This window comes from Schistocerca americana, chromosome 1 (genome assembly GCF_021461395.2).
Source record: "Schistocerca americana isolate TAMUIC-IGC-003095 chromosome 1, iqSchAmer2.1, whole genome shotgun sequence".
Taxonomy (NCBI): domain Eukaryota; kingdom Metazoa; phylum Arthropoda; class Insecta; order Orthoptera; family Acrididae; genus Schistocerca; species Schistocerca americana.
Genome location: NC_060119.1, coordinates 110,313,489 through 110,337,315, shown reverse-complemented (window position 1 = coordinate 110,337,315; position 23,827 = coordinate 110,313,489).

The following is a 23,827-nucleotide window of genomic DNA, read 5'->3' as shown; positions in this document are numbered from 1 at the left end:
ACCATAGATGTTAAGTCCCATAGTGCTCAGAGCCATTTGAACCATTTTTAAAGATAGTATAGGAAAATTCGGCGAATTGTGGGTAATATGCGTTTTCCAGAACATAAGTGAAAATACGTCCCAGCACTTTTATCCGTTTTGATTATCGAAGTGAAAATACTTGAGGATGATGTGTGAACTGAAGTTCAAGGCGCTGAATTTATTTCACTTCAATTGAAAATTATTACGAGAAGAAGTGAGTGTCCGTTATTCTTCGGATTTTACGGGAATTCTTAGAGATCTGAAACTTTTAGATCAAACGCAGGGAAGAACTTTAATTTAACGCAGTTAGCTGCAGATTATTATTCAGGGCCATCATTGTAATTACCCACTGCGCGTTCGCTGGGGATTTGTATTAGACCCGCAATACTGCAGATGACCTCACCTCGATCGGAATTAATATTCTTTTAGCGTCCAGTATCGGGAGTGTGGAAGTAGACAGACTGTGTAAGAACATTCAGTATTCATCTCGTGACAGGTAAACGGCCACCCACTTCGCAAAACACCTTGATGAGATTATTAGATCGCTGGGATTTCCCATAATCGAGTACACAACTGGCTACTCACATTATTGTTAAATGTAGATAACAAAAAAACCAACTTCTACCCACCACGAAGACGAACCTACAAGTTCAAATAATACAAGTGAAAACGACTTGCACCAGTCTGCGAACAGCGGACACCTTATACATCTGTGTTTCTGCACCTTTTTCTGTATCCCACTGTACGACGCGTAGTGCGAAGATGCAGCGGACTGATATCTGTTCTCACATTTCTAATTGCGTTTATGGGAGATGTATGGAAGAAATTACAATCCTAGTCCTTTCATACCATTTTCATTTCTTTTCTCTATTGGCATACTGTACTCTTAACCACACCATCCTTACGTAATAGGTGGGACGATGTAATACGTTTTCCGTCTCGTTTTGGAACTTTGGAACTTCTTATGTCCAAAATAGAATAAATAAATCTCTCTTTCACGTAAATTGAAGGTGGCGGGGAAAGAAAGGAAAGGAAAGGGATTACTGATCTCAGCTACATCAAGACATCACGTGATATAAGCGGCAATGGATGAAAATGTGTGCTGGACCAGAATTCTAACCCAAGATATCCTGCTTACCGGTCAGATGCGCTTGCCACTCGGCCATCCATGACAAAAATTTAATGCCACTGTGCAGACTCTCTCTGCGCGCTTCACGACTGACCCATGTTCGCATCTGGCGCCACCTATTCGCAGTCTCTTGTCCATTTTCTCCATGTTGGCTACTCTGAGAGTCACGTAGGAGGCCAGACGTATTTGTACATCCGCAGTGAAGAAGTTGGATCCATTGCCCATTGCGAATCAGTTATAGGAATGCGTTGTGTCTGTTCTTTTGGACATTTATATGGATGCAATGTGTCTGTGCTTTCGGGCATGTCCGAAACAACAGACACCTCACACTCGTATATAATGTCTCTTCAACGTTCAACAACGTTCTATTGCACCTGCTTCCATAGCACTTTCGTTATGAGAAGCTGTCACCCTTCTGACGGAGGTCGCGCAGTTGGTTTGGTTTTGTAATCACACTCGGAAGGAGGTGGTTTCAACTTCCTATCCGGCCAGCTAGGTCTTAGATTCCGTAAATCGTTTCAGGTAAACTCCGGGATAAATGACATAAAATATTCGTGTGGGAAGTATCTCTCATCTGATAGACCGGTCACCTGATGCAAGCTATTTTGGTTTATTTCCAAATTGGCTGATTGCGACTCTATGAGGATGAAATTATAATGAAGACAACACAATAGCCTGTCCCCGAACGGAGAAAAATCTCCGACCTGGCCGGGAACCGAACAGGGCCTCTCGCAGGGTCTTCTGCCGCGATGACCAGTCAGCTATGGAGCGGGCAATTGCGAAGTGGCTTCTCTCAACAGGATACAGCCAACTTCCTCACTCCTTCTCCCTTTCCTCCGCCTCTAATGACTCTGGGTACATGCAGGAAAAATCGTCATAAAACGCACAATTGTGTGTATAGAGGTCAACAAATATTACATTTGAATTCAGTAAGTTGTGTTACTATCTTTTCTACCTCTCCTGCTAGCACAGTTCTATCAGAATCCCAAACAGAAGAACTACACTGCTGGGAAAAAAATAGTACATCCTTTTAGAGGTTACCAATTCACTCAAAATTTATTTTTGCAACAGTGATTATGGATTACATGAAATGATTACATTTACAGATGAATAGCACAAGCGGTTCTGAGATATCAGGTATCGACCCATGCTGAAACACCCACATTAGTGTATGGTTCAAATGGCTCTGAGCACTATGGGACTTAACATCTATGGTCATCAGTCCCCTAGAACTTAGAACTACTTAAACCTAACTAACCTAAGGACATCACACAACACCCAGTCATCACGAGGCAGAGAAAATCCCTGACCCCCGCCGGGAATCGAACCCGGGAACCCGGGCGCGGGAAGCGAGAACGCTACCGCACGACCACAAGCTGCGGACAGGTTTAGTGTATGATGTAGCCTCCTCAGATCGATATGCAGGTGCTGACTTTGGCATCCAGTCTATTGTACAGATGGCGAATACTATCCTGGGATAAGTTTACCACGCCTGTTCGAACAGTTCATGTAGTTCTGTAAGAGCTACTAGTTGACGAGTAGGACGACTCGCTTTTCGTCCCATCAGACCCCCCAAGTGATTGACTGGAGACAAGTCTGGAGATCGTGCTGACCGGCCAGTGTGGCCAAGCGGTTCTAGGCGCTTCAGTCCGGAACCGCGCGACCGCTACGGTCGCAGGTTCGAATCCTGCCTCGGGAATGGATGCGTGTGATGTCCTTAGGTTAGTTAGGTTTAAGTAGTTCTAAGTTCTAGGGGACTGATGACCTCAGATGTTAAGTCTCATAGTGCTCCGACCCATCTGAACCATTTTTAGATCTTGCTGGTCAGGGAAGTTGTTGCACTTCTTGCAGATCACGTTCAGTTTGACGGGCAGTGTATTGGCGAGCATTATTCAGCTGGAACAACACATCACCTTCCTGTTGCAAGAATGGCGACAGCGTATCTAGGAGGAATACACTCTACGAGACTGCGATCACCAGGTCTAGGTCGTACCCGCAAAGGACCATCACATGCGTGCAGACAGAATCCGCTTTCACCGCTGAAGACCACGGCGAGGCATTCCATCTTCCAAATGATCCTCGGTCAGAGCCAATAGAGCCGTGAACGTGGACGCTGACTTGAGTGGAGGACGGGCTGTAGGTGAGCGTGCCCGTAGTCCCATTGCTAATAAATGGTTCGCAATAGTTCTTATTGACACGTCTGGGCTCACAAGCCATCTTATCTATGCTGTGGTAGTTGTATTTTCTGCCGCTGCTGCCCTCGTAATGTGACGATCCTGGCGAGTGTCTGCGCTGCGTGGACGCCTAGGAAGTCGTCTACGAGTGTGCGAGTGTTCACCTGACCATTGATACAAGCGCCGTTGCACAACTGACGCGGGGCGTTCAGCCTCTGTGGCAATTGTCCGCAGGACCATCCAGCCACTTGACATGCCGTAATGTGACCCCTTTCGAACTCACTCACTTGGCTGCAGGAAGCACAAGTGTGTCTCCCTGGCACCGTTGCCTATTTGCTTCACACGTTTGCACCACACTGAGCCTTTTGGCTGTAAGCATTCCCCATTAAAGGGTTGACACAGATGGCGTACTGGCAGCTATGCCACTACACTACCTGTTGGCGGACCACGTTCAAACCATTATCAGTACACCTACTATGCCTTACGTGTCATATGCCATCATCGGATCAAAATCCACCTCGTCTCTGCAGGTGTACTAATCTTTTTCCGGCAGTGTGTATTTCAGTATTCTTCCGTAGGCATCCCTCGCGTGTATGAAATACTTTTCCTTACATTTTTTCCGGTGAATATCTGTGCTAAAGGAATGTCTACAGTACATTTACTCCTTTGAAGGTGAAATTATTTTGAGGAGATCCATAAACGTTGTGGCCGAGCGGTTCTAGGTGCTTCAGTCTGGAACCGTGCGACCGCTACTGTCGCAGGTTCGAATGCTGCCTCGGGCATGGATGTATGTGGTGGCCTTAGGATAGTCAGGTTTAAGTAGTTCTAAGTTCTAGGGGACTGATGACCTCAGATGTTAAGTTCCATAGTGCTCAGAGCCATTTGTACCACTTAGGTCAATAAACAAATTTCTTGTTTGATATGTGTAAGCGATATAATTTTATTATTTTTATGATTGTTTCACTTAAAAGTAGATTTAAAGATAGCCACAACCTCAGACAAATAAAAACCGAAACGAAGCCAATATTAGGGGAAGGAGAGCCACGTATGAAGCTTTTATCGAATTGAAAGGTAAAATATTATTTACCAACGTGACAAAAGATCGTAAGAAGTTTGGGTCTTGTGTTAAATTAGTAAACAGATCGATGGCATCTTTCAACATACTCCGTGATCGTAATGGCATCGATATGGCAGATGACACAAAGAAGGCCAAAGTACAAAGCGTCTTTTTCCAAACTGTTTCACTGCACAAGAATGTAATATGGTTCCTCATTTAAATCATCACACGAGTGTCAAAATAACAGGTACAAAAATAAGTGACCACAGGATAGAAAAATAACGGAAACTGCTGAACAGAGGAAAGGCAACTGGAGCTAACTCGGTGGCCATACGATTCTATGTAGTGTACGGAAAGAACTTGCTCCTCTCCCAACAGCAAATTTTTTTTTTGCCTTACGTAAGTTAAAGCCCAAAGTGGAGGTGACATTAAGGCTTTTTCTTCCATTTATTTATTACTATCGTTTCGTGTGGGGTCAGCTCCCGCTGGCTATTGCCCCCCCCCCCCCCCCCGTACCGTCGTCGTACTGCTGAAATAAAGAGCTCAGTAAAGGTAACTTCCCCATAATATTCATTAAAGCAAGACATAAAGGAATTAAAAACATTAGCTGCCAATCAGCATTGATTTATATCAACGATGAGGTTTGAAAATTTGTGCCAGACTGGGATTCAAACCCTGGTCTCCTGCCTACTAGGCAGACTTGGCGTAAGTACGTCATCTGACCTCTGTGATCACCTCAGCTGCACGGACTAACCAAGCACGCGTCCCCTCAGACCCAAATTCTCGATTTACCCACACACTACTAATGTAACCTTTGCTCGTTAGCCTCGTCACTGGCAGCGTTTCACCGACTCCCGTAAGACTTCGATCTTGGTGTGCGTCTGCACTGAAGGGATCTTTGTCCCGTCCTCGCAGTGATTACGTATGTGGTATCTGTTCTTCTGGGCATGTCCGAAAGAACGGACACCACATGTATTAACTGAAGCCTCGAGAGAAAAAAAATTAGAAAAGAAAAGAGAAATAAAGAAGAAGAAAGAATAACAGAAACGGAAAAATAATATAACCTAAAGAAATAATACTTTATTGAAGAACAGAAACTATTATTTGTGAATATTAGCTTTTGGCAACAAATACCATAGATATTCTTTGCTCGAGACACGTCAATGTCGAAGAGTAATTTTGTCATACATTTTACAACTAATAAAACGAAAATATTATATTGTCATCATAGGTAAAGCAACTGATAATAGTAGTCTTCGTCTATAAAAACGAAAGAGAAAAGGAATTTACGAAGATTTACAAGAACCAAAGATAAAATTAAAGTCCGAGGCTAACGTATCACTGCGGATATATCATTGACTAGCCATAAATTATATCTGTGAACATTAAAACGACTGGTAATTGGGGAATTAGGAAGCATATACATTTCGTGTATCGTGAGCAAAATAAATGATCAGTTATTTGCTGATTAGCGGCTTGTGTATACTTTACAAACGATGATCTATAATAGAGTATTAGTAGGTTATCAACGGAATTGTTTTCCTAGTCTGTGATACGTGAATTGTCGCTGCTGTCAGCGGAACACGTTACCAAAGGATGTACATGATTTTATTATCCGAGTCTCTTAATTAAATGATGGATTCATTAAGATTTTGCATACATAACTATCTCGAATTAATGGAGATTACGGGAAAGACGGAAGTCTATAATGTATAGGATAGAGACGTAAAGACCAGGCCTACACATTACTTTCTGCTTTGCTTCGCTGGGTGGTTTAGTGCATTTAATACAATATCAGTCAACTAGAGGTAAGTCAACCGAAAAATTAACATCGTTTACATGTTATAGCCCCTTAGTACTAGCAACGTAATACATTACCTGAGAATCTTTTCATGTTAACATGTGTTTGCAAATATAGTACTTGGTATGTGACTTGACTAGAAAAAACTGTGCTGGGGCGGCATAATATCGTGTTGTATATACAAAGTTATACCATCGGTAAACATGCACGCACTGTATAAGGAAGATAACATTGCCAAAAATACATCTCGTGACTGTCTCCGAGTATGGGCCGCAGTAGTAGCGTGACGGCAAGTGTGTATTATATCGGAACAGCGCAAGATGCTCAGCGAGCAACAGGTGCAGACACTGTAAGAGAAGAATTCTGCATGGCGGTGAGATAAGCTGCTAAAGTTCCAAGAGCTTTTATTCCTAGAAGAATAACCCAATATATTTCTTCCTCATACGTATATTTCGAGGAAAGACCATGAAGGCAAAATTAAAGTGATTCGAGCTCGGACGAAGGTTTACCAGGAATCGTTCATCCCGCGACCCACTTACGAGAGAAACAGGAATTGGGAATGTGAAAATGTTGCATAAGGTAGGCTCCGTCACACACCATAAGACCGCTTGCGCAGTATAAGTCTAGATGTAGATGACGAAATCATTCATTTTACTTTAAGTTTAGTGTCTAATTCCTATGACTGATAGGTGTTTATGTTTTATTTTTCATTTTTTTCTAATGTTAAAAATAGCTGCTATTCTTTGTAAAATGCGTTGAACGTCGACAAAACTGTCTTCTGTCCACAGATTCCTAAATATGTGTCCTTCCTGTATCGATCCCGCACAGCCTCAAAAAGGTACCAACGCCAGCTATCGTCTCATTTGTATAGAAAACGGAGTAATGGGGTTATTAACCTTGATTTTATACGAAACAAGATTTTCGGCAAGCAGCTATACGTAAAGAGAGCTGTATTTCCGACTCGTTTACAGATGCTTTGTGACAAGCAGAGTTCTGTGAAATTTGTAGCTAGAATTATCTTTTTTGCTTAGGACATTCTCCAGTTGCTTTTCAGAAAGTTTCAGTGCACATTTTGTATCACTATAAGCCTGAGTGATGCCAGATTCTTAGATAAAGACGTCAGCAACATTATCAGTACAGAAGATACTCCTTTTCCTAATACTGTGTTTCGATGTCTTTACCAACTCCAGAAGTATTTAAAGGCTTAGTTGACTGAATTGTGATTTGTAATCAGCAATACTCAGATCACACCTGCCGGAGGAATATCAGCAACTCTTTTCATTTCTCTCTCAGACGACAAAGTAATTACCGTTTGCTACGAAGTCTTTTGTACTATTGTTAATGTGGTATGACACTGAGTAAGTGCAGACTCTGAATACAGTAGTATCTCCGCCACGCAATGGTGGGACTACAAATATACTCTGTATAATTGAGAATATATGTGGAGAGAATCTCCATTTCCAGCATTTTCCCAAGAGTCAAGGGAAACTTCCAGAAAATCTTGGTCAGATAGGGGGTCTGTAAACTACACTGTCTGACAAAACAAGCGGATCACCTAGGCAATATGGTCGGACGTGTACTTCGCACACGTACGCACCGTCGGTGGATTTGTAAATGACTGGATTTCTTTTTTTCGGTGTCCATCCCGTTCGGATGTTGGTGATTATGATGACTATTCTTCTGTTGTTGGTAGCAATAAGGAATAGTTCTGTTTGAGACATACTGAACCAACAGCTAAGGTAGTCAAACAAAGCTTTCGCCACCTTCCAGGAGCTCTTTTGCTGTTGATGTTCTCTTAAGGCATTTTTTGTAGCCAGTCGTATCTATTTGTATTCCTCTTGGTATGTCTTAGGTACTGTAAGTTTCGGCATTTCACTATCTTGATTAAATTAAGTGCAGTGTTTATTCTTTTAAAAAAAATCTACGTTTGTCACTCTCTTGGTCGAAGGCATTCTCAGGATCCACGTACAAAGCCATAATTCAGAGGCCTCCAGCTTCTTCTCCATGTTTTATGTATTTATTTTAGATCCATGTCTCTACCCCATTCAGGAGGACAGAATATACATAGCAGTGCAAAAGTCTCATTTTTGTTCTTAGAGTTATGTTATGGCTTTTGAAGACTGCACTCATTTTCTGAAAAACCCATTTCTTGATTTTCCCGGTGTGAATCTTGATTTCTTGCAAATAATCCCAATTACCATTCATTATGGTTCCAAGATAATGACTGTTGTTTTACCCTTTTTATAGTTATTTAGCTTATGACTAAGTTTACTCCTGTAACATTTTTCTTACCTACGACCATGTGTTTTGTCTTTGAGGTCTTTATTTCAAGCCAATACTAACTGCTAAATCTTAAAATTCCATCCATTAATATTTTTAAAGCTTGTATAGTGTCAGCAAATACAATAGTATCTTCATCGTATTGAATGTTGCCTAATCTTATGTTGCCTAATCTTATTTGTCACGATTCTTTCTTCTAGGTCTTCCAGGGATCCTCTGAATATGATTTCTGAGTATATGTTAATTACTACAGGTGACAAGATACAGCCCTGTTTTACTCCCGTGAGAATTTTGACTGATTCGTAGTGTTCACCATAATACACAACACCGCTGTTTGATTCCAGTACAGGTTCTTTGTGATTTGCAGATCACTTTCCTCCGTTTCAATCTTTCTCAAAATATCCATCAATTTGTAGTGTTTTATTCTATCAAAAGCCTCCAGGTAATCTTCCTCTACACCTCTGAAACCATACTTGCACACTAAACAAGGCTTCTTTCGTATCCACGGCATTAACAAACCCAAACTGAATAGGGGCTATCTGGTCCTCAGATATACTATACATTCTTCTGTGTACATTGTCAAAAACAATTTCAAGATATGGCTCATTACACTCATACGACAATCTCCTTACTGTTTTGAATTTCGATTTTTAGGCGGAGTAATGAACTCTTATTTCAGCCACTCCAATGGAATGTTTCCAGGTATATAAATTTGACTGAAAGTTTGGTTTAACCATTTTGCATGATTTTCATTCTTCTATTTTAAGAACTCTGCTTCTACTTTATCTGGTCCCACAGCCTTTCTGTCCCATCTGACTGATGGCTGTTTGAACCTCTACTTCTAGTATATCTGTACCACTTATTTCATTTGTACTTGAATTAAAGGCACACAATTCTCTATATTGGGTGAAAAGGCCACCAGAGTGCATTAGTATTGTTCGACTTCAGTGTCGTTCTCAGGCCGTTCATGCAACAGTGGTTTCCTGGTAGCACCTTTGACTGATAATCAGAACGTCCTGGGTCCCGGGTTCGATTTCAGCCACTTTTTAAATTCTGAATAAAAATCAGTAGCAATCGCAACTGAAGACTTCCGAAATAAGAATTCACTCTCGTTCTAACAATGGCCTTGTCAAAGAGGAAGAAGGAGCGCTCGGAGGTTCAGGGCACATTTTTACCCTTGAGGTGGGAAACTCTGGTAAAAGGCGAAAGAATCCGATATGATCGACGGCACAAAAATGCAGAAAGCAATGGAAATCACTGCATTAAAGACTAGTTACGTTGTGGACAACATATATGGTCTGTAACTGAAGAAGTGTCATGATGAGTTCTCCGTTTGCAAAAGATACCGGAATTGTCCCCCATTCGTACCACCAGGAGGAAATATTCCACGCGTCGGAGCGTGGCATATTTGAAGTTTGAACTAGGAAGGAGAGCCATAAAATCTGAAAAGGGAAACGCAAAGTCGCAGTCTAAATACAGAGGGCGTCAGTGAACTGAAATGGAAAGAAGATAAAGATTTCTGGTCCGACGAAAATAGGATATTATCGACAGTTCCAGAAGATGGAGTGATGTGAGTTGGTTCCGTTATGAATAGTAACGTAGGACCGACAGTGAGTTCCTGTCAACGGTTCAGTGACATCATATTCCACGGCAAACCAGCACCGACAACATTAGGTAAAGTCAAAAGCAGAAAATGAATGAACAGGGAAAGTATACAATGATATTGAACGTATAATTCAGTATGTAAGGGGAAATGATAACCTAATAATCATGGGGGATTGCGACGACGTTGTAGGAGAAGGAATAGAAGTGTGGTTTTCGGGACGCTATGGGTTTCGTTACATGTTGAAAGAGGAGAAAGTTTTGAGTTCTGCAGTAAATTTCTGCTAGTAATAGCGGATACTCTAGTTAAGAATCACAAAAGGAGGAGGTATATTTGAAACGACTGGAAGACACGGGAGGATTCCACCTGGATTACGCCATGGTCTGACAGAATTCCAAATGCCCAGGAACAAATGTACAAAAAAATGGGTCTGAGCACTATGGGACTTAACATCTGAGATCATCAGTCCCCTACACTACTTAAACTTAACTAACCTAAGGACATCACACACATCCATGCCCGAGGCAGGACTCGAACCTGAGACCGTAGCGGTCGCGCGGTTCCAGAGTGAAGCGCCTAGAACCGCTCGGCCACTCCGGCCGGCAACAAATGTACAACAAATGTATTGATGAAGAGTAGACAGACGTTTAAGATAATAGTCCGGGAGAATCATTGTGGAAGGAAGCGGGATACTGAAGTACTGAAGAGTTCTGAGATGCGTTTGAAGGTCTATAAGGATGAGGGTCGACTGATAAGCAATATCACAGTAGGCAGTTTATTTCAAGAGTACTGGGCAGCTCTGTAATGGGCAGTCATAGATGTTACACAGACGAATGTAGTTATAAGGAAGGTAAGTGTTGTGACTTGGCAAGACAGCCAAGTCACAATGAGAGGAAGCCGAAAGGCACGCGTTAAGCTCACGCAGATTGGCGTGAGGTCTGGAACAGTTAAAGGAATTAATAGTAGCAAATAAAGTACGTAGTTGATGTAATACTTAACTTTAATCCACAATTGTAGAACATCTCTCTTGACGATACATGTTATAACCACAATATAAAATAATATCTAATGCTATGGCGCCTTGCTGGGTCGTAGCAATTGACGTAGCTGAAGGCTATGCTAACTATCGTCTCGACAAATGAGAGCGTAGTTGTCAGTGATCCATCTCTGGCTAAGTCGGCTGTACAACTGGGGCGAGTGCTAGTAAGTCTCTCTAGACCTGCAGTGTGGTGGCGCTCGGTCTGCTATCACTGACAGTGGTGACACGCGGGTCCGACATATACTAATGGACCGCGGCCGATTTAAAGCTACCACCAAGCAAGTGTGGTGTCTGGCGGTGACACCACAGTAAGTGAGAACAAACCTTGAGTGATAGAAGAAATACTTTAATGATCGAGGAAAAAAGGAAGTAAGCTACAAAAATTTTGAGGAAAAGACAGGAATACTGCAGTATGTTAGTTACAAAGTAAATAAATAGGACGTGCAGGAAAGCCGAGTTGAACTGACTGGAGACGAAATTTGAAGAGATCGAAAATGATTTGATCGTCGGAAGCACAGAAAAGTGAAAACTACCTTCAGTGAAATTAAAAGTAAGAGCGACAGAAAGGGTACACTGAAGGCCACTATGAGGTAAGACCTTGTCTTATGTCTTGACAGACGAATTAGAGCCGACATCGAAGACATAGTATTAGAGTCACAATTTAAAAGACCTTAGAAATACTAGAGATCAAATAAGGCAGAATGGATAGATAATATTCATTTGGAATTTATAAAAGTATTGGGGGGTGTGACAACCAAGAAGCTATTCGGACTGGCTCATAAAACCAACGAGACTGGCGACATACCGTCGGACTTTGAAAACTACCTGTTGTACCCGTCATCTCTCAAGTTTTACGCATCTGTTCTCACGAGCAGATGTGATATCTACGCCCAATAGTTGACATCTGTGTAATTACTACTTATGGCTAAACTTCGCTTATTGGTCTTTACTTCGGTCTTCAGGGCGAGTAGTCGCTCAGCCATTGAGAAGTGAAGGCTGCTGAGTAGGCGACATGGTCGGTGGTTTTGGATATGAACAAAGATTCCTATTCTGTTCCGGCTCCTGTTGTGTCGGTTCTTTTGTATGGTGTGGAGTCGTAAGAAATATTGCTGCTATGAAGCATATTGAGAAAGAAGCAGAGTGATGTGTGTATGCAGCCTGGGTTCGTATGGGTGAGATTATAATCAGAATTGTGACCAGAATTTTCTTCTTGAACGAGCGACGGAAAACGAGGTAATATTTGCTGCAAATGCGTGCTTGGCAAGCCACGTTCAAGCAAGGTGTTCTTATATGTACAGAGCCGTTGTAAGTAACAAAGGAGGACCTGCAGTTTCGATTAGTGACTGATCCTTCTCGTTGTTTTATACAGTATGTTCGTTACGAGCTGAGTAAATACACTATTTATTCGATTAATTTTTCTTTTTATTTTCGTAATTTTCGAGGACACTTTTTAAATGAAGCCCTTGTCTTGCATTGTATAACAATCACATGGTTCTCGCAACACTAATTCTTGTATTTCATTTAAATTAATTGTATCCTTTGAGATTTAATAACCAGATCAGCGCTTTATTGACTGTGTAGTGCACAGAACCGCTGTTTGCCTCGCGCCAGGCATTTATTTTGTGTTTCAAGAGTCACTTGCAGTAATTTGATTCTTCAGTCGAGGGGCAGCTCTCATACAAGCAATAGCTCATCAGGGAACTGTGAGTTGACACTGGTTTTCATAAGACATGACTTATTTTAAATTTCGTCAGCGCTTTTCAACTTCAACCTCTACATTTCGTGCGTGTTTGCGCATTTATCTGACCGTCTTTTTATGGATATAAACTGTGATTGCTATGTTCAGATGAGAGCCGAGTTGGTGAACCTTGGCTCATAGCTTCAGGTGGTGCTGGTTTTGGTCACGCAGCCTGAGATCCTCACTGTGGGTGAGGGGGGGGGGGGGGAGGGGGCAGACGTAGCGACCGTAGGAGTGTCCAGCATGACCCCCTGTCTCCCAACAAGCATAAAACATAATGAAGCTTACAACTTAATGACCAGAGCAAATGACCACACCAGCCTATAACATTGTTAAGATTCTGTCACACATAGTAACGCATGGTACTACAGACCATGAACCATGAAAGTGCCAGATTCTATTGTTGTAATCTAACCCTTAGGATCAAAAAATCATCAAAGTGCAAGTGACATATTGACATAAGCACACATAGAGAAATGTATGTAGGAAACCAATAACTATAGCCCAGAAGTACTTACAAGCAAGCTTCGCAAGTTCAGCTCTGTGCACAAAGTTAATTGAATCTGACAGCTCAGTTACATAGCATCTACTATAGGCTAATTAGACTAATTCAAGCAAAGCGGCTGCCGCTGTCTGCCGAATTCTGCATTTGCTTAGCGTGTGAGGTCTTCTATATAAGGCGTTGAGGCAGTTTGCTTATAGATGACAAGTGTCTATATCGCTTTTTACCTCCAATTCGGAATAAGTGAGTGTGAAATCAGTGGTTCCTCAATGTGTATGACCTCTTAATGCTCTGATGAAGGCGGCTTGCACTGTTCACCTCACCTGGCTTACAAGACTTACACCTAATATTCGCATTTTGATTATTTTTCTTTTTTTTCTGCCAGCCTTTCGTGATAATGTCATTACAACCGTACTGTTTCTATTCACCTCATTCGACAATTCGCAAATACTGTTGAGGGAGGTACTTATGGGATCTCTTCACTTGGATGATGTGGACCAACCTGGCGAAGGTGTGATAGAAAGCTTAGGTTTGCCACACTAATCGAAGATTAAGAGCCTGTGTGGTATTGTTTAGCAGCACTATAATTTTGATGAATTATGCTCAGAAGAGCAGAGCCAGCGTTTTCCAGTGTCTAAACGAATTTTTTTCTCATGTTCAGAACCAGGTAGGCCACATGTCTTTTTGGTGCATATTTTGTTTAGTGATAATATTTTCTGACATGATGAGGTGTTTTTCTGTATTTAATATTACGTTTCCCCATTGCGAATGGATATTATAAGGAGAAGGTGCACATTTGCCACTGGTTATAAATGTAGTTCTGAACATTAGTGTTTATTACTTTGAAAAGAGAGTTGTTTCTGGTGGTATGATAGTGATGTGTGAATGTTATGGGACCTTAGAGGAATGACACTGGGGAATGATTTTGCCATGTGCCACATGAAGTTCGATGAAGAGTTTGAAAAATTTGTAACAGATGTTTGTTATCATCAGATGGGGGCTGAGGTCATATGAAATGATGATTTGTGATTGTGAATCTTCAGCTGTGATATGTAGTCAGAAGTGATAATTTTCTGTGTACAAAATTTATTACTTCGTGGGACTAACAGGCTAGCATGGACCTATATTTATTTTTATTTTTGAGTTTATGGTTGTTAAGTAATTGGATGAAGTGATATTTCTGTCTCATCCCCATATGAGTGTAATTCCTTTCCCTGATGGTATATCTTAGTGTGGAAGTTATGAAAAGCCTAGTCAGATGTAAAAACATGATGGTAAGTCTGTGGTTAATGAAAGTATATTAGTGGTAAACATCTTTTGAAATTGCTGAGCAACAGTCATACAATAATTTTTAAATGATCACACCTCCATTTGACTTTATTTTTGTTTATTTAATTATGATCCAGGTGTCGGTCTTTCATGGCATTTTCAAGTGACTGCTTTAACCGTTGGCATTTAAAAGCATCCTCAAATGCCTGGCTGGACAGGTCAGTAATGAGTTTTGATGTAGCTGAGCAAAAGTCATACAATAATTTTTAAATGAACACATCGCCAATTGAATGTATTGTTGTTTCTTTAATTACAGCCCAGGTTTGGGCCTTTCATGGCATTTTGGAATGATGTCTTTCGAAGTAATTACTTTAACTGTTGATATTCAAACACATCCTCATATGGCTGTGTAGTCAGTAAACAGTCTTTGATGTTGCTGACCAACAAATTGCAAATGAACACACTGCAATTTGCCTTTATTGCACTTTATTTTAAAAAAGATGCAGGTTTCATCCTTTTATGCCATTTTCAAGTGATATCAGTGGTTACAGCAATCACTTGGAAAGGGCATACGAGGCCAAAACCTCGGTCATAACTAAATAAACAACAATACAGTCAATGGCGGTGAGTTTATTTAGAAATTATTGTAAGACTGTTGCTCAGCAACATTAAAAACCGTATACTGACTTGCCTAGCCAGGCATTTGAGGATCTGCTTAAATACACTCCTGGAAATTGAAATAAGAACACCGTGAATTCATTGTCCCAGGAAGGGGAAACTTTATTGACACATTCCTGGGGTCAGATACATCACATGATCACACTGACAGAACCACAGGCACATAGACACAGGCAACAGAGCATGCACAATGTCGGCACTAGTACAGTGTATATCCACCTTTCGCAGCAATGCAGGCTGCTATTCTCCCATGGAGACGATCGTAGAGATGCTGGATGTAGTCCTGTGGAACGGCTTGCCATGCCATTGCCACCTGGCGCCTCAGTTGGACCAGCGTTCGTGCTGGACGTGCAGACCGCGTGAGACGACGCTTCATCCAGTCCCAAACATGCTCAATGGGGGACAGATCCGGAGATCTTGCTGGCCACGGTAGTTGACTTACACCTTCTAGAGCACGTTGGGTGGCACGGGATACATGCGGACGTGCATTGTCCTGTTGGAACAGCAAGTTCCCTTGCCGGTCTAGGAATGGTAGAACGATGGGTTCGATGACGGTTTGGATGCACCGTGCACTATTCAGTGTCCCCTCGACGATCACCAGTGGAGTACGGCCAGTGTAGGAGATCGCTCCCCACACCATGATGCCGGGTGTTGGCCCTGTGTGCCTCGGTCGTATGCAGTCCTGATTGTGGCGCTCACCTGCACGGCGCCAAACACGCATACGACCATCATTGGCACCAAGGCAGAAGCGACTCTCATCGCTGAAGACGACACGTCTCCATTCGTCCCTCCATTCACGCCTGTCGCGACACCACTGGAGGCGGGCTGCACGATGTTGGGGCGTGAGCAGAAGACGGCCTAACGGTGTGCGGGACCGAAGCCCAGCTTCATGGAGACGGTTGCGAATGGTCCTCGCCGATACCCCAGGAGCAACAGTGTCCCTAATTTGCTGGGAAGTGGCGGTGCGGTCCCCTACGGCACTGCGTAGGATCCTACGGTCTTGGCGTGCATCCGTGCGTCGCTGCGGTCCGGTCCCAGGTCGACGGGCACGTGCACCTTCCGCCGACCACTGGCGACAACATCGATGTACTGTGGAGACCTCACGCCCCACGTGTTGAGGAATTCGGCGGTACGTCCACCCGGCCTCCCGCATGCCCACTGTATGCCCTCGCTCAAAGTCCGTCAACTGCACATACGGTTCACGTCCACGCTGTCGCGGCATGCTACCAGTGTTAAAGACTGCGATGGAGCTCCGTATGCCACGGCAAACTGGCTGACACTGACGGCGGCGGTGCACAAATGCTGCGCAGCTAGCGCCATTCGACGGCCAACACCGCGGTTCCTGGTGTGTCCGCTGTGCCGTGCGTGTGATCATTGCTTGTACAGCCCTCTCGCAGTGTCCGGAGCAAGTATGGTGGGTCTGACACACCGGTGTCAATGTGTTCTTTTTTCCATTTCCAGGAGTGTATCAGCGGTTACAACAATCTACTGAAAATGGTATAAAAGGACGAAATCTGGTTTGCAATTAAAAAAAAACAACAATACAGTCAAACGGCGGTGGGTTCATTTAAAAATTATTGTGCGATTGTTGCTGAGCAACATCAAAAATTGATTAGTGACTTGCTCAGACAGGCATTTGAGGATGTGTTTAATGTCAACGGTTAAAGCAATCACTCAAAAAGGGAATAAAAGGCCGAAACATCGATCGTAATTAAATAAACAACAATACAGTCAAATGATGGTGTGTTCATTTAAAAATAAGTTAGGGTGATTCAGTTTGTGAATCATTGTAAGTTGGGTCAGAGAATGAAAAATGTTGAATATGATCACGAGATGGTTTCTGTTTCCACGAAAAGTTAGTTTTCTGTGATTATTATAAATTTCTGTAGACTATTGTGGAACTTTTTTTTTTTTGAGATCAACAATATGATTATTTTTATTTGTGGCTGTGCTCAGTATTGTGAAGATGGAGTTATTTAAAGTGAATCTTTGTGTAGTTGTGACCTTTCCGCAATGTAGCTTTACTGTATGGTTAAATGATGGTGGCGTCCTCTTGGGTAAAATATTCCGGAGGTAAAATAGTCCCCTATTCGGATCTCCGGGCGAGGACTACTCAAGGGGACGTCTTTATCAGGAGAAAGAAAACTGGCGTTCTACGGATCGGAGCGTGTAATGTCAGATCCCTTAATCGGGCAGGTAGGTTAGAAAATTTAAAAAGGGAAATGGATAGGTTAAAGTTAGATATAGTGGGAATTAGTGAAGTTCGGTGGCAGGAGGAACAAGACTTCTGGTCAGGTGAATACAGGGTTATAAATACAAAATCAAATAGGGGCAATGCAGGAGTAGATTAAATAATGAATAAAAAATAGGAGTGCGGGTAAGCTACTACAGACAGCATAGTGAACGTATTATTGTGGCCAAGATAGACACGAAGCCCATGCCTGCTACAGTAGTACAAGTTTATATGCCAACTAGCTCTGCAGATGAAGAAGAAATTTAAGAAATGTATGATGAGATAAAAGAAATTATTCAGGTAGTGAAGGGTGACGAAAATTTAATAATCATGGGTGACTGGAATTCTAGCGTAGGAAAAGGGAGAGAAGGAAACATAGTAGGTGAATATGGATTGGGGATAAGAAATGAAAGAGGAAGCCATCTGGTAGAATTTAGCACAGAGCATAACTTAATCATAGCTAACACTTGGTTCAAGAATCATAAAAGAAGGTTGTATACATGGAAGAAACCTGGAGATACTAATAGGTATCAGATAGATTATATAATGGTAAGACAGAGATTTAGGAACCAGGTTTTAAATTGTAAGACATTTCCAGGGGCAGATGTGGACTCTGACCACAATCTATCGGTTATGAACTGTAGATTAAAAGTGAAGAAACTGCAAAAAGGTGGGAATTTAAGGAGATAGGACCTGAATAAACTGACTAAACCAGAGGTTGTACAGAGTTTCAAGGAGAGCATAAGGGAACAATTGACAGGAATGGGGCAAAGAAATACAATAGAAGAAGAATGGGTAGCTCTGAGGGATGAAGTAGTGAAGGCACCAGAGGATCAAGTAGGTAAAAAGACAAGGGCTACTAGAAATCCTTGGGTAACAGAAGAAATATTGAATTTAATGGATGAAAGGAGAAAATATAAAAACGCAGTAAATGAAGGAGGCAAAAAGGAATACAAAGGTCTCAAAAATGAGATCGACAGGAAGTGCAAAATGGCTAAGCAGGCATGGCTAGAAGACAAGTGTAAGGATGTAGAGGCTTATCTCACTAGGGGTAAGATAGATACTGCCTACAGGAAAATTCAAGAGACCTTTGGAGGAAAGAGAGCAACTTGTAAAATATCAAGAGCTCAGATGGAAACCCAGTTCTACGCAAAGAAGGGAAAGCAGAAAGGTGGAAGGAGTATATAGAGGGTCTATACAAGGACGATGTACTTGAGAACAATTTTATGGAAATGGAAGAGGAAATAGATGAAGATGAAATGAGAGATACGATACTGCGTGAAGAGTTTGACAGAGCACTGAAAGACCTGAGTGGAAACAAGGCCCCGGGAGTAGACAACATTCCATTACAACTATTGACGGCCTTGGGAGAGCCAGTCCTGACAAAACTCTACCATCTGGTGAACAAGATGTATGAGACAGGCAAAATACCCTCAGACTTCAGGAAGAATATAATAATTCCAATCCCAAAGAAAGCAGGTGTTGACAGATGTGAAAATTACCGAACTATCAGTTCAATAAGTCACAGCTGCAAAATACCAACGCGAATTCTTTACTGACGAATGGAAAAACTTGTAGAAGCCGACCTCGAGGAAGATCAGTTTGGATTCCGTAGAAATGTTGGAACACGTGAGGCAATACTGACCCTGCGACTTATCTTAGAAGAAAGATTAAGGAAAGGCAAACCTACGTTTCTAGCATTTGTAGACTTAGAGAAAGCTCTTGACAATGTTGACTGGAATACTCCCTTTCAAATTTTAAAGGTGGCAGGGGTAAAATACAGGGAGCGAAAGGCTATTTACAATTTGTCCAGAAACAAGATGGCAGTTATAAGAGTCGAGGGGCATGAAAGGGAAGCAGTGGTTGGGAAGGGAGTGAGACAGGGTTGTAGCCTCTCCCCAATATTATTCAATCTGTATATTGAGCACGCAGTAAAGGAAACACAAGAAAAATTTGGAGTAGGTTTAAAATCCAGGGAGAAGAAATAAAAACTTTGAGGTTCGCCGATGACATTGTAATTGTCAGAGACGGCAAAGGACTTGGAAGAGCAGTTGAGCGGAATGGACAGTGTCTTGAAAGGAGGATATAAGACGAACATCAACAAAATTAAAACGAGGATAATGGAATGTAGTCGAATTAAGTCGGGTGATGCTGAGGGAATTAGATTAGGAAACTAGACACTTAAAGTAGTAAAGGAGTTTTGCTATTTGGGGAGCAAAATAACTGATGATGGTCGAAGTAGAGAGGATACAAAATGTAGACTGGCAATGGCAAGGAAAGCGTTTTTAAAGAAGAGAAATTTGTTAGCATCGAATATAGAGTTAAGTGTCAGGAAGTCGTTTCTGAAAGCATTTGTATGGAGTGTAGCCATGTATGGAAGTGAAACATGGACGATAAATAGTTTGGACAAGAAGAGAATAGAAGCTTTCGAAATGTGGTGCTACAGAAGAATGTTGGAGATTAGGTGGGTAGATCACGTAACTAATGAGGGGGTATTGAATAGGATTGGGGAGAAGAGAAGTTTCTGGCACAACTTGACTTGAAGAAGGGATCGGTTGGTACGACATGTTCTGAGGCATCAAGGGATCACAAATTTAGCATTGGAGGGCAGCGTGGAGGGTAAAAATCGTAGAGGGAGAACAAGAGATGGATACACTAAGCAGATCCAGAAGGATGTAGGCTGCAGTAGATACTGTGAGATGAAGGAGGTTGCACAGGATAGAGTAGCATGGAGAGCTGCATCAAACCAGTCTCAGGACTGAAGACCACACCAACAACAACAACTCAATGTAGAGGTTTATGTGATGTGGTCGTGATCTCCTGTTGTCTTAATTAGGAGCGTATGAGGTCTGTTGGTTTCCCACTGAATGGAAGTTGTTGTTGGTTGACTTCACGTTCTGCTTATTGTCTGAAGTTCAGCAGTAGTCCAAAACATTTTGCAGTACTTAGCTCGGCACTTGAGTTTATGAAGGGAGGAATAGTGAAATTTTTGTTGGTATCAGTAACAGTGCAGCCTGGTTGTGAATTGATGATGACTTTGTGTATGTTAGTATCCGAATGGAAAATAACCAAGCCAAGAGTTATGAAGTATTTTGCAAGTGTTAGGTTAATGGCAACCACATACGTATTGAAGGGATCAATTTTTTTGATGGGTATGAGTAGGCCAACCAGCATGTCTGTTTTGGTGCGTTGTGGTAGGGGGCGAGGAGGGGGGGGGGTGATGGAGGATAGGTGTGTGTGTGGTTTGACTGTGTTTGGGGGATGTATTTTACGTGAGCTTGATTCGATGATGTTCAGAAGGTACGATTTCTTTTTTGAAGTTCTAGGTGTATGGTTCGACTGAGTGTTGCACGCACACTGTTTTCGGTGAGTTGCTTGATTGATTTGTAGCTCTTTGTACATTTTATACTGACATTATGTTGTCTCCTATTAGCGGCACTCTTCGTTTAACTATGGTATCTTATTTATTTTAGTACATATGGCTATATTCTTCTATTTCATTGTAGTTACTGTCCCCAGTGAACCATTTATTCTTGTGTATCTGTTGCAGGTAATGTTTTGTACTATAAAGTAAACTCGATTGAGAGAAGTGATTCTGGTTCTGTTTAAGATATCACCCTCTTTATTGTTGATGCTTGTCTATAGTGTTTTTGACTTCTGTGTTACTATAAGATTATTCCATTAATGTGTTCTAAAATGTGGCTAGCAGTGTCTCTTAAAGACAGGGACATTTGCGGGAAATGTATTATTGATGTTTTCATGAACATGAAGAGACATAGTGATGTAAAGAGTTAACCTATGTGTATAGTTTTCAGACCCCAGGGCACATACTTCAAAAGTAAAGCAACAAGGTTGTGCCACGATGTTAAATTTGTGTATGTGTCTCCTAGGTTTTACGATTTGTTTTCAGCAGTTGGGTATAATGGTTGCTATTTCCACAGGTGGAATTAGTCCACCAGATAGTTTCGCCAACGACTGCAGAAATTCTAGATCTTGTATTTCAGCACAGGTGTGAATATTTCCTTTTATATGGAGCAGAATTTTCCTATATGATTATTGATGATTTGTTAGTATTTTGTGTATATTTATGTTTAAAGGTAAGGATTTTTCTAGTACAACAGAAAAGAATGGACTAGCATCAAAGAATAGTATCTGATGAGAATTGATGGATTGTTCATCCCCTAGTTAATACAGCGATATCAACACAGAATAAGAAATTAGATGTAGTAAGTTGGTGTAAATAGAGTACTTTGTTCATTATAGTGAAGGACATCTTTTTGTATATTCTCGTAGTAGAAAATCTGACCAGCATTTCACTAGAACGAACGGCTATTGCATTTGACATATTAAACACTTTGCTTTTGCTATACAGCATCATTCAAGTCCCTTATTTCGGATTACAAACACGTAATACTTTTCAGAATGAAGATTCCACTCTGCAGTGGAGTTTGTGCTGATAAGAAACTTCCTGGCATATTTAAACTGTGTACTGGACCAAGACTCGAACTCGGCGGAGCACTTGGTCGCAAAAGGCAATGGTCTCGAGTTCGAGTCTCAGGTCGGCAGACAGTTTTAATCCGCCAAGAAGTTTCATGTATTATTTTTGTCTCTTGAATAAATGCATACAGCTATGAGGCTGTTAGTTTCTTATCCACTTACAGTGAGGCCACAGAGAGGCCAAACGTAAGCAATTTTTCTCGGCTGATGCAATTATAGGAGTAATGATGTTATCGGAGTAAAGTTTTTGTAGGCTGTGTCATTGCCACACATTTAATGTAAACACTGTTAGAGCGTTATTGCAGTTCACGAGGATGTTGACACCCAGCAAGTGCTCATTGGGCCGAATTTACATATTTTCTAAAACTGAACCACTTATGTGATCCTTGTATATTTTTTGCACGAACGAATAACCGTCTGAACCGCATCCCGAACATATCGTGATCATTGTTAACTTTCATTTGTTCGTAATACTTAACTCAACTACATGTTGACACACCTATGTTAACCTAACTGGGTGATGTGCATAGATACATTCATTTCAACTTAGTAAACAGTTTATATTTGAGCCTTCGCTTTCTTATGCAAAAAGAGTTTGCCAACTGAACAATCTGAGTCTGTGAACCAGGAACAAATCCTGTTGCATTTTTCAATTAGTTACCGAACACATGTATTTTAGCATTATGTTCACATTGAGATGATAAAAGTCATGGGATATCTCTTAATATCGTGTCGGAACTCCTTTTTGTCTGGCGTATTGTAGCATCTCGGCGTGACGTAGACTCACCAAGTCTTCAAAAGTTCCCTGAGAAGTACTGAGAAAAGCTGCCTCTATAGCGGTCTATAATTGCGGTAGTGGTGCCCGTACTGGATTTTGTGCACGAAATGACACCTCACTTATGTCCCATAAATGTGCTATGGGATTCATGATCTCGGTGGCCAAATCATTTGCTCTAGAATTTTATCTAGAATATTCTTCAAACCAATCACGAACAATTGTGGCCTCGTGACATGATGCGTTGTCACCCATAAAAATTTCGTCTTTGTTTGAATTCATGAAGTTCATGAATGGCTGAAAAAGGTCTCCAGGTAGCCGAGCATAACCATTTCCAGTCAATGGTCGGTTCAGCTGGTTCAGATGATCCACTGTATTTCATGTAAACACAATCCACGCCGTTATAGAACCACCACCATATTCCGAGCCTTGTTGGTAACTTGGATCCATAGCTTCATGAGGTCTGCACTACACTCAAACACTACCATCAGCTCTTGCGAACTGACACTGGGGCTCAAGTGACAGGCCACGATTTTATGGTTGTCAAGACTCCAATCGATATGGTCATCAGCCCAGTTCGTCTGCTGTCATAGCTCATTAACGCCCTAACAGTAATGTTTGTCAGACGTCCTGCATTGATTTCTATGGTTATTTCACACAGTGTTGCTTGTCTGTTAACACTGACAGCTCTTAGCAAATGCCACTGCTCGCGGTCGTTACGTGAAGCCGTCGGCCACTGCGTTATCTGTGGTGGCGGGTAATGCCCGAAATATGGTATTTTCAGCACACTCCTGACACTGTGAAGATGGCCTGATGTTGGACTATACGGAATATGAGGACAGGCATAACCGCCGCTAAGGTTCTGGTTGACCACATCTGAGTACCACAAGGAAGCATACTGCGCATCAAGCACATCGTCTTTCGCTTCTGCACCTGCTATCCGACGACAACTAATGGACCCCTGTAACATTGTGTGTCATTCGGCATCATTGGTCACAGACCAATACAGCAAGGTTGGTTCAAATGGCTCT